The sequence below is a fragment of the Diceros bicornis genome, chromosome X (assembly GCF_020826845.1).
Source record: "Diceros bicornis minor isolate mBicDic1 chromosome X, mDicBic1.mat.cur, whole genome shotgun sequence".
NCBI classification, from domain to species: Eukaryota; Metazoa; Chordata; class Mammalia; order Perissodactyla; family Rhinocerotidae; genus Diceros; species Diceros bicornis.
In genome coordinates, this window is record NC_080781.1 from 53445468 (window position 1) to 53463495 (window position 18028).

Here is an 18028-nt window from a genome sequence, read left to right on the forward strand (position 1 = left end):
GCCCGAATTGGGAATCTGTGTCAAAACTTTGTTAGGAATTATGTGATCCTTACTAGCTGGAAGTAAGGGAGATGGGGCATGAAGTTATTTCTAGGAGTTGGAGACATACAACGTTTAGCACAGTTCTGGGCATCTTTGAAATACCTATACAAACTTGTTCCTACATAGTAACTTGCAACTTTGAATGAGAATGTGCTTGCTTACAGCAACGTGCTATATGTTCTGAATGCCCGAATTGGGAATCTGTGTCAAAACTTTGTTAGGAATTATGTGATCCTTACTAGCTGGAAGTAAGGGAGATGGGGCATGAATTTATTTCTAGGAGTTGGAGACATACAAGGTTTAGCTCAGTTCTGGGCATCTTTGAAATACCTATACAAACTTGTTCCTACATAGTAACTTGCAACTTTGAATGAGAATGTGCTTGCTTACAGCAACGTGCTATATGTTCTGAATGCCCGAATTGGGAATCTGTGTCAAAAATTTGGTAGGAATTATGTGATCCTTACTAGCTGGGAGTAAGGGAGATGGGGCATGAAGTTATTTCTAGGAGTTGGAGACATACAACGTTTAGCTCAGTTCTGGGCATCTTTGAAATACCTATACAAACTTGTTCCTACATAGTAACTTGCAACTTTGAATGAGAATGTGCTTGCTTACAGCAACGTGCTATATGTTCTCAATGCCCGAATTGGGAATCTGTGTCAAAACTTTGTTAGGAATTATGTGATCCTTACTAGCTGGAAGTAAGGGAGATGGGGCATGAAGTTATTTCTAGGAGTTGGAGACATACAACGTTTAGCTCAGTTCTGGGCATCTTTGAAATACCTCTACAAACTTGTTCCTACCTAGTAACTTGCAACTTTGAATGAGAATGTGCTTGCTTACAGCAACGTGCTATAAGTTCTGAATGCCCGAATTGGGAATCTGTGTCAAAACTTTGTTAGGAATTATGTGATCCTTACTAGCTGGAAGTAAGGGAGATGGGGCATGAAGTTATTTCTAGGAGTTGGAGACATACAAGCTTTAGCTCAGTTCTGGGCATCTTTGAAATACCTATACAAACTTGTTCCTACATAGTAACTTGCAACTTTGAATGAGAATGTGCTTGCTTACAGCAACGTGCTATATGTTCTGAATGCCCGAATTGGGAATCTGTGTCAAAAATTTGGTAGGAATTATGTGATCCTTACTAGCTGGGAGTAAGGGAGATGGGGCATGAAGTTATTTCTAGGAGTTTCAGACATACAACGTTTAGCTCTGTTCTGGGCATCTTTGAAATACCTATACAAACTTGTTCCTACATAGTAACTTGCAACTTTGAATGAGAATGTTCTTGCTTACAGCAACGTGCTATATGTTCTGAATGCCCGAATTGGGAATCTGTGTCAAAACTTTGTTAGGAATTATGTGATCCTTACTAGCTGGAAGTAAGGGAGATGGGGCATGAACTTATTTCTAGGAGTTGGAGACATACAACGTTTAGCTCAGTTCTGGGCATCTTTGAAATACCTATACAAACTTGTTCCTACATAGTAACTTGCAACTTTGAATGAGAATGTGCTTGCTTACAGCAACGTGCTATATGTTCTGAATGCCCGAATTGGGAATCTGTGTCAAAACTTTGTTAGGAATTATGTGATCCTTACTAGCTGGAAGTAAGGGAGATGGGGCATGAAGTTATTTCTAGGAGTTGGAGACATACAACGTTTAGCTGAGTTCTGGGCATCTTTGAAATACCTATACAAACTTGTTCCTACATAGTAACTTGCAACTTTGAATGAGAATGTGCTTGCTTACAGCAACGTGCTATATGTTCTGAATGCCCGAATTGGGAATCTGTGTCAAAACTTTGTTAGGAATTATGTGATCCTTACTAGCTGGAAGTAAGGGAGATGGGGCATGAAGTTATTTCTAGGAGTTGGAGACATACAACGTTTAGCTCAGTTCTGGGCATCTTTGAAATACCTATACAAACTTGTTCCTACATAGTAACTTGCAACTTTGAATGAGAATGTGCTTGCTTACAGCAACGTGCTATATGTTCTGAATGCCCGAATTGGGAATCTGTGTCAAAACTTTGTTAGGAATTATGTGATCCTTACTAGCTGGAAGTAAGGGAGATGGGGCATGAAGTTATTTCTAGGAGTTGGAGACATACAACGTTTAGCTCAGTTCTGGGCATCTTTGAAATACCTATAGAAACTTGTTCCTACATAGTAACTTGCAACTTTGAATGAGAATGTGCTTGCTTACAGCAACGTGCTATATGTTGTGAATGCCCGAATTGGGAATCTGTGTCAAAACTTTGTTAGGAATTATGTGATCCTTACTAGCTGGAAGTAAGGGAGATGGGGCATGAAGTTATTTCTAGGAGTTGGAGACATACAACGTTTAGCACAGTTCTGGGCATCTTTGAAATACCTATACAAACTTGTTCCTACATAGTAACTTGCAACTTTGAATGAGAATGTGCTTGCTTACAGCAACGTGCTATATGTTCTGAATGCCCGAATTGGGAATCTGTGTCAAAACTTTGTTAGGAATTATGTGATCCTTACTAGATGGAAGTAAGGGAGATGGGGCATGAAGTTATTTCTAGGAGTTGGAGACATACAACGTTTAGCTCAGTTCTGGGCATCTTTGAAATACCTATACAAACTTGTTCCTACATAGTAACTTGCAACTTTGAATGAGAATGTGCTTGCTTACAGCAACGTGCTATATGTTCTGAATGCCCGAATTGGGAATCTGTGTCAAAAATTTGGTAGGAATTATGTGATCCTTACTAGCTGGGAGTAAGGGAGATGGGGCATGAAGTTATTTCTAGGAGTTGGAGACATACAACGTTTAGCTCAGTTCTGGGCATCTTTGAAATACATATACAAACTTGTTCCTACATAGTAACTTGCAACTTTGAATGAGAATGTGCTTGCTTACAGCAACGTGCTATATGTTCTCAATGCCCGAATTGGGAATCTGTGTCAAAACTTTGTTAGGAATTATGTGATCCTTACTAGCTGGAAGTAAGGGAGATGGGGCATGAAGTTATTTCTAGGAGTTGGAGACATACCAAGTTTAGCTCAGTTCTGGGCATCTTTGAAATACCTATACAAACTTGTTCCTACCTAGTAACTTGCAACTTTGAATGAGAATGTGCTTGCTTACAGCAACGTGCTATAAGTTCTGAATGCCCGAATTGGGAATCTGTGTCAAAACTTTGTTAGGAATTATATGATCCTTACTAGCTGGAAGTAAGGGAGATGGGGCATGAAGTTATTTCTAGGAGTTGGAGACATACAAGCTTTAGCTCAGTTCTGGGCATCTTTGAAATACCTATACAAACTTGTTCCTACATAGTAACTTGCAACTTTGAATGAGAATGTGCTTGCTTACAGCAACGTGCTATATGTTCTGAATGCCCGAATTGGGAATCTGTGTCAAAACTTTGTTAGGAATTATGTGATCCTTACTAGCTGGAAGTAAGGGAGATGGGGCATGAACTTATTTCTAGGATTTGAAGACATACAACGTTTAGCACAGTTCTGGGCATCTTTGAAATACCTATACAAACTTGTTCCTACATAGTAACTTGCAACTTTGAATGAGAATGTGCTTGCTTACAGCAACGTGCTATATGTTCTGAATGCCCGAATTGGGAATCTGTGTCAAAACTTTGTTAGGAATTATGTGATCCTTACTAGCTGGAAGTAAGGGAGATGGGGCATGAACTTATTTCTAGGAGTTGGAGACATACAAGCTTTAGCTCAGTTCTGGGCATCTTTGAAATACCTATACAAACTTGTTCCTACATAGTAACTTGCAACTTTGAATGAGAATGTGCTTGCTTACAGCAACGTGCTATATGTTCTGAATGCCCGAATTGGGAATCTGTGTCAAAAATTTGGTAGGAATTATGTGATCCTTACTAGCTGGGAGTAAGGGAGATGGGGCATGAAGTTATTTCTAGGAGTTTCAGACATACAACGTTTAGCTCAGTTCTGGGCTTCTTTGAAATACCTATACAAACTTGTTCCTACATAGTAACTTGCAACTTTGAATGAGAATGTGCTTGCTTACAGCAACGTGCTATATGTTCTGAATGCCCGAATTGGGAATCTGTGTCAAAACTTTGTTAGGAATTATGTGATCCTTACTAGCTGGAAGTAAGGGAGATGGGGCATGAACTTATTTCTAGGAGTTGGAGACATACAACGTTTAGCTCAGTTCTGGGCATCTTTGAAATACCTATACAAACTTGTTCCTACATAGTAACTTGCAACTTTGAATGAGAATGTGCTTGCTTACAGCAACGTGCTATATGTTCTGAATGCCCGAATTGGGAATCTGTGTCAAAACTTTGTTAGGAATTATGTGATCCTTACTAGCTGGAAGTAAGGGAGATGGGGCATGAAGTTATTTCTAGGAGTTGGAGACATACAAGGTTTAGCTCAGTTCTGGGCATCTTTGAAATACCTATACAAACTTGTTCCTACATAGTAACTTGCAACTTTGAATGAGAATGTGCTTGCTTACAGCAACGTGCTATATGTTCTGAATGCCCGAATTGGGAATCTGTGTCAAAAATTTGGTAGGAATTATGTGATCCTTACTAGCTGGGAGTAAGGGAGATGGGCATGAAGTTATTTCTAGGAGTTGGAGACATACAACGTTTAGCTCAGTTCTGGGCATCTTTGAAATACCTATACAAACTTGTTCCTACATAGTAACTTGCAACTTTGAATGAGAATGTGCTTGCTTACAGCAACGTGCTATATGTTCTCAATGCCCGAATTGGGAATCTGTGTCAAAACTTTGTTAGGAATTATGTGATCCTTACTAGCTGGAAGTAAGGGAGATGGGGCATGAAGTTATTTCTAGGAGTTGGAGACATACAACGTTTAGCTCAGTTCTGGGCATCTTTGAAATACCTATACAAACTTGTTCCTACCTAGTAACTTGCAACTTTGAATGAGAATGTGCTTGCTTACAGCAACGTGCTATAAGTTCTGAATGAACAAATTGGGAATCTGTGTCAAAACTTTGTTAGGAATTATGTGATCCTTACTAGCTGGAAGTAAGGGAGATGGAGCATGAAGTTATTTCTAGGAGTTGGAGACATACAACGTTTAGCTCAGTTCTGGGCATCTTTGAAATACCTATACAAACTTGTTCCTACATAGTAACTTGCAACTTTGAATGAGAATGTGCTTGCTTACAGCAACGTGCTATATGTTCTGAATGCCCGAATTGGGAATCTGTGTCAAAACTTTGTTAGGAATTATGTGATCCTTACTAGCTGGAAGTAAGGGAGATGGGGCATGAAGTTATTTCTAGGAATTGGAGACATACAACGTTTAGCTCAGTTCTGGGCATCTTTGAAATACCTATACAAACTTGTTCCTACATAGTAACTTGCAACTTTGAATGAGAATGTGCTTGCTTACAGCAACGTGCTATATGTTCTGAATGCCCGAATTGGGAATCTGTGTCAAAACTTTGTTAGGAATTATGTGATCCTTACTACCTGGAAGTAAGGGAGATGGGGCATGAAGTTATTTCTAGGAGTTGGAGACATACAACGTTTAGCTCAGTTCTGGGCATCTTTGAAATACCTATACAAACTTGTTCCTACATAGTAACTTGCAACTTTGAATGAGAATGTGCTTGCTTACAGCAACGTGCTATATGTTCTGAATGCCCGAATTGGGAATCTGTGTCAAAACTTTGTTAGGAATTATGTGATCCTTACTAGCTGGAAGTAAGGGAGATGGGGCATGAAGTTATTTCTAGGAGTTGGAGACATACAACGTTTAGCTCAGTTCTGGGCATCTTTGAAATACCTATACAAACTTGTTCCTACATAGTAACTTGCAACTTTGAATGAGAATGTGCTTGCTTACAGCAACGTGCTATATGTTCTGAATGCCCGAATTGGGAATCTGTGTCAAAACTTTGTTAGGAATTATGTGATCCTTACTAGCTGGAAGTAAGGGAGATGGGGCATGAAGTTATTTCTAGGAGTTGGAGAGATACCAACGTTTAGCTCAGTTCTGGGCATCTTTGAAATACCTATACAAACTTGTTCCTACATAGTAACTTGCAACTTTGAATGAGAATGTGCTTGCTTACAGCAACGTGCTATATGTTCTGAATGCCCGAATTGGGAATCTGTGTCAAAACTTTGTTAGGAATTATGTGATCCTTACTAGCTGGAAGTAAGGGAGATGGGGCATGAAGTTATTTCTAGGAGTTGGAGACATACAACGTTTAGCTCAGTTCTGGGCATCTTTGAAATACCTATACAAACTTGTTCCTACATAGTAACTTGCAACTTTGAATGAGAATGTGCTTGCTTACAGCAACGTGCTATATGTTCTGAATGCCCGAATTGGGAATCTGTGTCAAAACTTTGTTAGGAATTATGTGATCCTTACTAGCTGGAAGTAAGGGAGATGGGGCATGAACTTATTTCTAGGAGTTGGAGACATACAACGTTTAGCACAGTTCTGGGCATCTTTGAAATACCTATACAAACTTGTTCCTACATAGTAACTTGCAACTTTGAATGAGAATGTGCTTGCTTACAGCAACGTGCTATATGTTCTGAATGCCCGAATTGGGAATCTGTGTCAAAACTTTGTTAGGAATTATGTGATCCTTACTAGCTGGAAGTAAGGGAGATGGGGCATGAAGTTATTTCTAGGAGTTGGAGACATACAACGTTTAGCTCAGTTCTGGGCATCTTTGAAATACCTATACAAACTTGTTCCTACATAGTAACTTGCAACTTTGAATGAGAATGTGCTTGCTTACAGCAACGTGCTATATGTTCTGAATGCCCGAATTGGGAATCTGTGTCAAAACTTTGTTAGGAATTATGTGATCCTTACTAGCTGGAAGTAAGGGAGATGGGGCATGAAGTTATTTCTAGGAGTTGGAGACATACAACGTTTAGCTCAGTTCTGGGCATCTTTGAAATACCTATACAAACTTGTTCCTACATAGTAACTTGCAACTTTGAATGAGAATGTGCTTGCTTACAGCAACGTGCTATATGTTCTGAATGCCCGAATTGGGAATCTGTGTCAAAACTTTGTTAGGAATTATGTGATCCTTACTAGCTGGAAGTAAGGGAGATGGGGCATGAAGTTATTTCTAGGAGTTGGAGACATACAAGGTTTAGCTCAGTTCTGGGCATCTTTGAAATACCTATACAAACTTGTTCCTACATAGTAACTTGCAACTTTGAATGAGAATGTGCTTGCTTACAGCAACGTGCTATATGTTCTGAATGCCCGAATTGGGAATCTGTGTCAAAAATTTGGTAGGAATTATGTGATCCTTACTAGCTGGGAGTAAGGGAGATGGGGCATGAAGTTATTTCTAGGAGTTGGAGACATACAACGTTTAGCTCAGTTCTGGGCATCTTTGAAATACCTATACAAACTTGTTCCTACATAGTAACTTGCAACTTTGAATGAGAATGTGCTTGCTTACAGCAACGTGCTATATGTTCTCAATGCCCGAATTGGGAATCTGTGTCAAAACTTTGTTAGGAATTATGTGATCCTTACTAGCTGGAAGTAAGGGAGATGGGGCATGAAGTTATTTCTAGGAGTTGGAGACATACCAAGTTTAGCTCAGTTCTGGGCATCTTTGAAATACCTATACAAACTTGTTCCTACCTAGTAACTTGCAACTTTGAATGAGAATGTGCTTGCTTACAGCAACGTGCTATAAGTTCTGAATGCCCGAATTGGGAATCTGTGTCAAAACTTTGTTAGGAATTATGTGATCCTTACTAGCTGGAAGTAAGGGAGATGGGGCATGAAGTTATTTCTAGGAGTTGGAGACATACAACGTTTAGCTCAGTTCTGGGCATCTTTGAAATAACTATACAAACTTGTTCCTACATAGTAACTTGCAACTTTGAATGAGAATGTGCTTGCTTACAGCAACGTGCTATATGTTCTGAATGCCCGAATTGGGAATCTGTGTCAAAAATTTGGTAGGAATTATGTGATCCTTACTAGCTGGAAGTAAGGGAGATGGGGCATGAAGTTATTTCTAGGAGTTGGAGACATACAACGTTTAGCTCAGTTCTGGGCATCTTTGAAATACCTATACAAACTTGTTCCTACATAGTAACTTGCAACTTTGAATGAGAATGTGCTTGCTTACAGCAACGTGCTATATGTTCTGAATGCCCGAATTGGGAATCTGTGTCAAAAATTTGGTAGGAATTATGTGATCCTTACTAGCTGGGAGTAAGGGAGATGGGGAATGAAGTTATTTCTAGGAGTTTCAGACATACAACGTTTAGCTCAGTTCTGGGAATCTTTGAAATACCTATACAAACTTGTTCCTACATAGTAACTTGCAACTTTGAATGAGAATGTGCTTGCTTACAGCAACGTGCTATATGTTCTGAATGCCCGAATTGGGAATCTGTGTCAAAACTTTGTTAGGAATTATGTGATCCTTACTAGCTGGAAGTAAGGGAGATGGGGCATGAACTTATTTCTAGGAGTTGGAGACATACCAAGTTTAGCTCAGTTCAGGGCATCTTTGAAATACCTATACAAACTTGTTCCTACATAGTAACTTGCAACATTGAATGAGAATGTGCTTGCTTACAGCAACGTGCTATATGTTCTGAATGCCCGAATTGGGAATCTGTGTCAAAACTTTGTTAGGAATTATGTGATCCTTACTAGCTGGAAGTAAGGGAGATGGGGCATGAAGTTATTTCTAGGAGTTGGAGACATACAACGTTTAGCTCAGTTCTGGGCATCTTTGAAATACCTATACAAACTTGTTCCTACATAGTAACTTGCAACTTTGAATGAGAATGTGCTTGCTTACAGCAACGTGCTATATGTTCTGAATGCCCGAATTGGGAATCTGTTTCAAAACTTTGTTAGGAATTATGTGATCCTTACTAGCTGGAAGTAAGGGAGATGGGGCATGAAGTTATTTCTAGGAGTTGGAGACATACAACGTTTAGCTCAGTTCTGGGCATCTTTGAAATACCTATACAAACTTGTTCCTACATAGTAACTTGCAACTTTGAATGAGAATGTGCTTGCTTACAGCAACGTGCTATATGTTCTGAATGCCCGAATTGGGAATCTGTGTCAAAACTTTGTTAGGAATTATGTGATCCTTACTAGCTGGAAGTAAGGGATATGGGGCATGAAGTTATTTCTAGGAGTTGGAGACATACAACGTTTAGCTCAGTTCTGGGCATCTTTGAAATACCTATACAAACTTGTTCCTACATAGTAACTTGCAACTTTGAATGAGAATGTGCTTGCTTACAGCAACGTGCTATATGTTCTGAATGCCCGAATTGGGAATCTGTGTCAAAAATTTGGTAGGAATTATGTGATCCTTACTAGCTGGGAGTAAGGGAGATGGGGAATGAAGTTATTTCTAGGAGTTGGAGACATACAACGTTTAGCTCAGTTCTGGGCATCTTTGAAATACCTATACAAACTTGTTCCTACATAGTACCTTGCAACTTTGAATGAGAATGTGCTTGCTTACAGCAACGTGCTATATGTTCTGAATGCCCGAATTGGGAATCTGTGTCAAAACTTTGTTAGCAATTATGTGATCCTTACTAGCTGGAAGTAAGGGAGATGGGGCATGAACTTATTTCTAGGAGTTGGAGACATACCAAGTTTAGCTCAGTTCAGGGCATCTTTGAAATACCTATACAAACTTGTTCCTACCTAGTAACTTGCAACTTTGAATGAGATTGTGCTTGCTTACAGCAACGTGCTATAAGTTCTGAATGAACGAATTGGGAATCTGTGTCAAAACTTTGTTAGGAATTATGTGATCCTTACTAGCTGGAAGTAAGGGAGATGGGGCATGAAGTTATTTCTAGGAGTTGGAGACATACAACGTTTAGCTCAGTTCTGGGCATCTTTGAAATACCTATACAAACTTGTTCCTACATAGTAACTTACAACTTTGAATGAGAATGTGCTTGCTTACAGCAACGTGCTATATGTTCTGAATGCCCGAATTGGGAATCTGTTTCAAAACTTTGTTAGGAATTATGTGATCCTTACTAGCTGGAAGTAAGGGAGATGGGGCATGAAGTTATTTCTAGGAGTTGGAGACATACAACGTTTAGCTCAGTTCTGGGCATCTTTGAAATACCTATACAAACTTGTTCCTACATAGTAACTTGCAACTTTGAATGAGAATGTGCTTGCTTACAGCAACGTGCTATATGTTCTGAATGCCCGAATTGGGAATCTGTGTCAAAACTTTGTTAGGAATTATGTGATCCTTACTAGCTGGAAGTAAGGGAGATGGGGCATGAAGTTATTTCTAGGAGTTGGAGACATACAACGTTTAGCTCAGTTCTGGGCATCTTTGAAATACCTATACAAACTTGTTCCTACATAGTAACTTGCAACTTTGAATGAGAATGTGCTTGCTTACAGCAACGTGCTATATGTTCTGAATGCCCGAATTGGGAATCTGTGTCAAAACTTTGGTAGGAATTATGTGATCCTTACTAGCTGGAAGTAAGGGAGATGGGGCATGAAGTTATTTCTAGGAGTTGGAGACATACAACGTTTAGCACAGTTCTGGGCATCTTTGAAATACCTATACAAACTTGTTCCTACATAGTAACTTGCAACTTTGAATGAGAATGTGCTTGCTTACAGCAACGTGCTATATGTTCTGAATGCCCGAATTGGGAATCTGTTTCAAAACTTTGTTAGGAATTATGTGATCCTTACTAGCTGGAAGTAAGGGAGATGGGGCATGAAGTTATTTCTAGGAGTTGGAGACATACAACGTTTAGCTCAGTTCTGGGCATCTTTGAAATACCTATACAAACTTGTTCCTACATAGTAACTTGCAACTTTGAATGAGAATGTGCTTGCTTACAGCAACGTGCTATATGTTCTGAATGCCCGAATTGGGAATCTGTGTCAAAACTTTGTTAGGAATTATGTGATCCTTACTAGCTGGAAGTAAGGGAGATGGGGCATGAAGTTATTTCTAGGAGTTGGAGACATACAACGTTTAGCTCAGTTCTGGGCATCTTTGAAATACCTATACAAACTTGTTCCTACATAGTAACTTGCAACTTTGAATGAGAATGTGCTTGCTTACAGCAACGTGCTATGTGTTCTGAATGCCCGAATTGGGAATCTGTGTCAAAACTTTGTTAGGAATTATGTGATCCTTACTAGCTGGAAGTAAGGGAGATGGGGCATGAAGTTATTTCTAGGAGTTGGAGACATACAACGTTTAGCACAGTTCTGGGCATCTTTGAAATACCTATACAAACTTGTTCCTACATAGTAACTTGCAACTTTGAATGAGAATGTGCTTGCTTACAGCAACGTGCTATATGTTCTGAATGCCCGAATTGGGAATCTGTGTCAAAACTTTGTTAGGAATTATGTGATCCTTACTAGCTGGAAGTAAGGGAGATGGGGCATGAAGTTATTTCTAGGAGTTGGAGACATACAAGGTTTAGCTCAGTTCTGGGCATCTTTGAAATACCTATACAAACTTGTTCCTACATAGTAACTTGCAACTTTGAATGAGAATGTGCTTGCTTACAGCAACGTGCTATATGTTCTGAATGCCCGAATTGGGAATCTGTGTCAAAAATTTGGTAGGAATTATGTGATCCTTACTAGCTGGGAGTAAGGGAGATGGGGCATGAAGTTATTTCTAGGAGTTGGAGACATACAACGTTTAGCTCAGTTCTGGGCATCTTTGAAATACCTATACAAACTTGTTCCTACATAGTAACTTGCAACTTTGAATGAGAATGTGCTTGCTTACAGCAACGTGCTATATGTTCTCAATGCCCGAATTGGGAATCTGTGTCAAATCTTTGTTCGGAATTATGTGATCCTTACTAGCTGGAAGTAAGTGAGATGGGGCATGAAGTTATTTCTAGGAGTTGGAGACATACCAAGTTTAGCTCAGTTCTGGGCATCTTTGAAATACCTATACAAACTTGTTCCTACCTAGTAACTTGCAACTTTGAATGAGAATGTGCTTGCTTACAGCAACGTGCTATAAGTTCTGAATGCCCGAATTGGGAATCTGTGTCAAAACTTTGTTAGGAATTATGTGATCCTTACTAGCTGGAAGTAAGGGAGATGGGGCATGAAGTTATTTCTAGGAGTTGGAGACATACAACGTTTAGCTCAGTTCTGGGCATCTTTGAAATAACTATACAAACTTGTTCCTACATAGTAACTTGCAACTTTGAATGAGAATGTGCTTGCTTACAGCAACGTGCTATATGTTCTGAATGCCCGAATTGGGAATCTGTGTCAAAACTTTGTTAGGAATTATGTGATCCTTACTAGCTGGAAGTAAGGGAGATGGGGCATGAAGTTATTTCTAGGAGTTGGAGACATACAACGTTTAGCTCAGTTCTGGGCATCTTTGAAATACCTATACAAACTTGTTCCTACATAGTAACTTGCAACTTTGAATGAGAATGTGCTTGCTTACAGCAACGTGCTATATGTTCTGAATGCCCGAATTGGGAATCTGTGTCAAAACTTTGTTAGGAATTATGTGATCCTTACTAGCTGGAAGTAAGGGAGATGGGGCATGAACTTATTTCTAGGAGTTGGAGACATACAACCTTTAGCACAGTTCTGGGCATCTTTGAAATACCTATACAAACTTGTTCCTACATAGTAACTTGCAACTTTGAATGAGAATGTGCTTGCTTACAGCAACGTGCTATATGTTCTGAATGCCCGAATTGGGAATCTGTGTCAAAACTTTGTTAGGAATTATGTGATCCTTACTAGCTGGAAGTAAGGGAGATGGGGCATGAAGTTATTTCTAGGAGTTGGAGACATACAAGGTTTAGCTCAGTTCTGGGCATCTTTGAAATACCTATACAAACTTGTTCCTACATAGTAACTTGCAACTTTGAATGAGAATGTGCTTGCTTACAGCAACGTGCTATATGTTCTGAATGCCCGAATTGGGAATCTGTGTCAAAAATTTGGTAGGAATTATGTGCTCCTTACTAGCTGGGAGTAAGGGAGATGGGGCATGAAGTTATTTCTAGGAGTTGGAGACATACAACGTTTAGCTCAGTTCTGGGCATCTTTGAAATACCTATACAAACTTGTTCCTACATAGTAACTTGCAACTTTGAATGAGAATGGGCTTGCTTACAGCAACGTGCTATATGTTCTGAATGCCCGAATTGGGAATCTGTGTCAAAACTTTGTTAGGAATTATGTGATCCTTACTAGCTGGAAGTAAGGGAGATGGGGCATGAAGTTATTTCTAGGAGTTGGAGACATACAACGTTTAGCTCAGTTCTGGGCATCTTTGAAATACCTATACAAACTTGTTCCTACATAGTAACTTGCAACTTTGAATGAGAATGTGCTTGCTTACAGCAACGTGCTATATGTTCTGAATGCCCGAATTGGGAATCTGTGTCAAAACTTTGTTAGGAATTATGTGATCCTTACCAGCTGGAAGTAAGGGAGATGGGGCATGAAGTTATTTCTAGGAGTTGGAGACATACAACGTTTAGCACAGTTCTGGGCATCTTTGAAATACCTATACAAACTTGTTCCTACATAGTAACTTGCAACTTTGAATGAGAATGTGCTTGCTTACAGCAACGTGCTATATGTTCTGAATGCCCGAATTGGGAATCTGTGTCAAAACTTTGTTAGGAATTATGTGATCCTTACTAGCTGGAAGTAAGGGAGATGGGGCATGAAGTTATTTCTAGGAGTTGGAGACATACAAGGTTTAGCTCAGTTCTGGGCATCTTTGAAATACCTATACAAACTTGTTCCTACATAGTAACTTGCAACTTTGAATGAGAATGTGCTTGCTTACAGCAACGTGCTATATGTTCTGAATGCCCGAATTGGGAATCTGTGTCAAAAATTTGGTAGGAATTATGTGATCCTTACTAGCTGGGAGTAAGGGAGATGGGGCATGAAGTTATTTCTAGGAGTTGGAGACATACAACGTTTAGCTCAGTTCTGGGCATCTTTGAAATACCTATACAAACTTGTTCCTACATAGTAACTTGCAACTTTGAATGAGAATGTGCTTGCTTACAGCAACGTGCTATATGTTCTCAATGCCCGAATTGGGAATCTGTGTCAAAACTTTGTTAGGAATTATGTGATCCTTACTAGCTGGAAGTAAGGGAGATGGGGCATGAAGTTATTTCTAGGAGTTGGAGACATACCAAGTTTAGCTCAGTTCTGGGCATCTTTGAAATACCTATACAAACTTGTTCCTACCTAGTAACTTGCAACTTTGAATGAGAATGTGCTTGCTTACAGCAACGTGCTATAAGTTCTGAATGCCCGAATTGGGAATCTGTGTCAAAACTTTGTTAGGAATTATGTGATCCTTACTAGCTGGAAGTAAGGGAGATGGGGCATGAAGTTATTTCTAGGAGTTGGAGACATACAACGTTTAGCTCAGTTCTGGGCATCTTTGAAATACCTATACAAACTTGTTCCTACATAGTAACTTGCAACTTTGAATGAGAATGTGCTTGCTTACAGCAACGTGCTATATGTTCTGAATGCCCGAATTGGGAATCTGTGTCAAAACTTTGTTAGGAATTATGTGATCCTTACTAGCTGGAAGTAAGGGAGATGGGGCATGAAGTTATTTCTAGGAGTTGGAGACATACAACGTTTAGCTCAGTTCTGGGCATCTTTGAAATACCTATACAAACTTGTTCCTACATAGTAACTTGCAACTTTGAATGAGAATGTGCTTGCTTACAGCAACGTGCTATATGTTCTGAATGCCCGAATTGGGAATCTGTGTCAAAAATTTGGTAGGAATTATGTGATCCTTACTAGCTGGGAGTAAGGGAGATGGGGAATGAAGTTATTTCTAGGAGTTTCAGAAATACAACGTTTAGCTCAGTTCTGGGAATCTTTGAAATACCTATACAAACTTGTTCCTACATAGTAACTTGCAACTTTGAATGAGAATGTGCTTGCTTACAGCAACGTGCTATATGTTCTGAATGCCCGAATTGGGAATCTGTGTCAAAACTTTGTTAGGAATTATGTGATCCTTACTAGCTGGAAGTAAGGGAGATGGGGCATGAACTTATTTCTAGGAGTTGGAGACATACCAAGTTTAGCTCAGTTCAGGGCATCTTTGAAATACCTATACAAACTTGTTCCTACATAGTAACTTGCAACATTGAATGAGAATGTGCTTGCTTACAGCAACGTGCTATATGTTCTGAATGCCCGAATTGGGAATCTGTGTCAAAACTTTGTTAGGAATTATGTGATCCTTACTAGCTGGAAGTAAGGGAGATGGGGCATGAAGTTATTTCTAGGAGTTGGAGACATACAACGTTTAGCTCAGTTCTGGGCATCTTTGAAATACCTATACAAACTTGTTCCTACATAGTAACTTGCAACTTTGAATGAGAATGTGCTTGCTTACAGCAACGTGCTATATGTTCTGAATGCCCGAATTGGGAATCTGTTTCAAAACTTTGTTAGGAATTATGTGATCCTTACTAGCTGGAAGTAAGGGAGATGGGGCATGAAGTTATTTCTAGGAGTTGGAGACATACAACGTTTAGCTCAGTTCTGGGCATCTTTGAAATACCTATACAAACTTGTTCCTACATAGTAACTTGCAACTTTGAATGAGAATGTGCTTGCTTACAGCAACCTGCTATATGTTCTGAATGCCCGAATTGGGAATCTGTGTCAAAACTTTGTTAGGAATTATGTGATCCTTACTAGCTGGAAGTAAGGGAGATGGGGCATGAAGTTATTTCTAGGAGTTGGAGACATACAACGTTTAGCTCAGTTCTGGGCATCTTTGAAATACCTATACAAACTTGTTCCTACATAGTAACTTGCAACTTTGAATGAGAATGTGCTTGCTTACAGCAACGTGCTATATGTTCTGAATGCCCGAATTGGGAATCTGTGTCAAAAATTTGGTAGGAATTATGTGATCCTTACTAGCTGGGAGTAAGGGAGATGGGGAATGAAGTTATTTCTAGGAGTTTCAGACATACAACGTTTAGCTCAGTTCTGGGCATCTTTGAAATACCTATACAAACTTGTTCCTACATAGTACCTTGCAACTTTGAATGAGAATGTGCTTGCTTACAGCAACGTGCTATATGTTCTGAATGCCCGAATTGGGAATCTGTGTCAAAACTTTGTTAGCAATTATGTGATCCTTACTAGCTGGAAGTAAGGGAGATGGGGCATGAACTTATTTCTAGGAGTTGGAGACATACCAAGTTTAGCTCAGTTCAGGGCATCTTTGAAATACCTATACAAACTTGTTCCTACATAGTAACTTGCAACATTGAATGAGAATGTGCTTGCTTACAGCAACGTGCTATATGTTCTGAATGCCCGAATTGGGAATCTGTGTCAAAACTTTGTTAGGAATTATGTGATCCTTACTAGCTGGAAGTAAGGGAGATGGGGCATGAAGTTATTTCTAGGAGTTGGAGACATACAACGTTTAGCTCAGTTCTGGGCATCTTTGAAATACCTATACAAACTTGTTCCTACATAGTAACTTGCAACTTTGAATGAGAATGTGCTTGCTTACAGCAACGTGCTATATGTTCTGAATGCCCGAATTGGGAATCTGTGTCAAAATTTGTTAGGAATTATGTGATCCTTACTAGCTGGAAGTAAGGGAGATGGGGCATGAAGTTATTTCTAGGAGTTGGAGACATACAACATTTAGCACAGTTCTGGGCATCTTTGAAATACCTATACAAACTTGTTCCTACATAGTAACTTGCAACTTTGAATGAGAATGTGCTTGCTTACAACAACGTGCTATATGTTCTGAATGCCCGAATTGGGAATCTGTGTCAAAACTTTGTTAGGAATTATGTGATCCTTACTAGCTGGAAGTAAGGGAGATGGGGCATGAAGTTATTTCTAGGAGTTGGAGACATACAAGGTTTAGCTCAGTTCTAGGCATCTTTGAAATACCTATACAAACTTGTTCCTACATAGTAACTTGCAACTTTGAATGAGAATGTGCTTGCTTACAGCAACGTGCTATATGTTCTGAATGCCCGAATTGGGAATCTGTGTCAAAAATTTGGTAGAAATTATGTGATCCTTACTAGCTGGGAGTAAGGGAGATGGGGCATGAAGTTATTTCTAGGAGTTGGAGACATACAACGTTTACCTCAGTTCTGGGCATCTTTGAAATACCTATACAAACTTGTTCCTACAAAGTAACTTGCAACTTTGAATGAGAATGTGCTTGCTTACAGCAACGTGCTATATGTTCTCAATGCCCGAATTGGGAATCTGTGTCAAAACTTTGTTAGGAATTATGTGATCCTTACTAGCTGGAAGTAAGGGAGATGGGGCATGAAGTTATTTCTAGGAGTTGGAGACATACCAAGTTTAGCTCAGTTCTGGGCATCTTTGAAATACCTATACAAACTTGTTCCTACCTAGTAACTTGCAACTTTGAATGAGATTGTGCTTGCTTACAGCAACGTGCTATAAGTTCTGAATGAACGAATTGGGAATCTGTGTCAAAACTTTGTTAGGAATTATGTGATCCTTACTAGCTGGAAGTAAGGGAGATGGGGCATGAAGTTATTTCTAGGAGTTGGAGACATACAACGTTTAGCTCAGTTCTGGGCATCTTTGAAATACCTATACAAACTTGTTCCTACATAGTAACTTACAACTTTGAATGAGAATGTGCTTGCTTACAGCAACGTGCTATATGTTCTGAATGCCCGAATTGGGAATCTGTGTCAAAACTTTGTTAGGAATTATGTGATCCTTACTAGCTGGAGGTAAGGGAGATGGGGCATGAAGTTATTTCTAGGAGTTGGAGACATACAACGTTTAGCTCAGTTCTGGGCATCTTTGAAATACCTATACAAACTTGTTCCTACATAGTAACTTGCAACTTTGAATGAGAATGTGCTTGCTTACAGCAACGTGCTATATGTTCTGAATGCCCGAATTGGGAATCT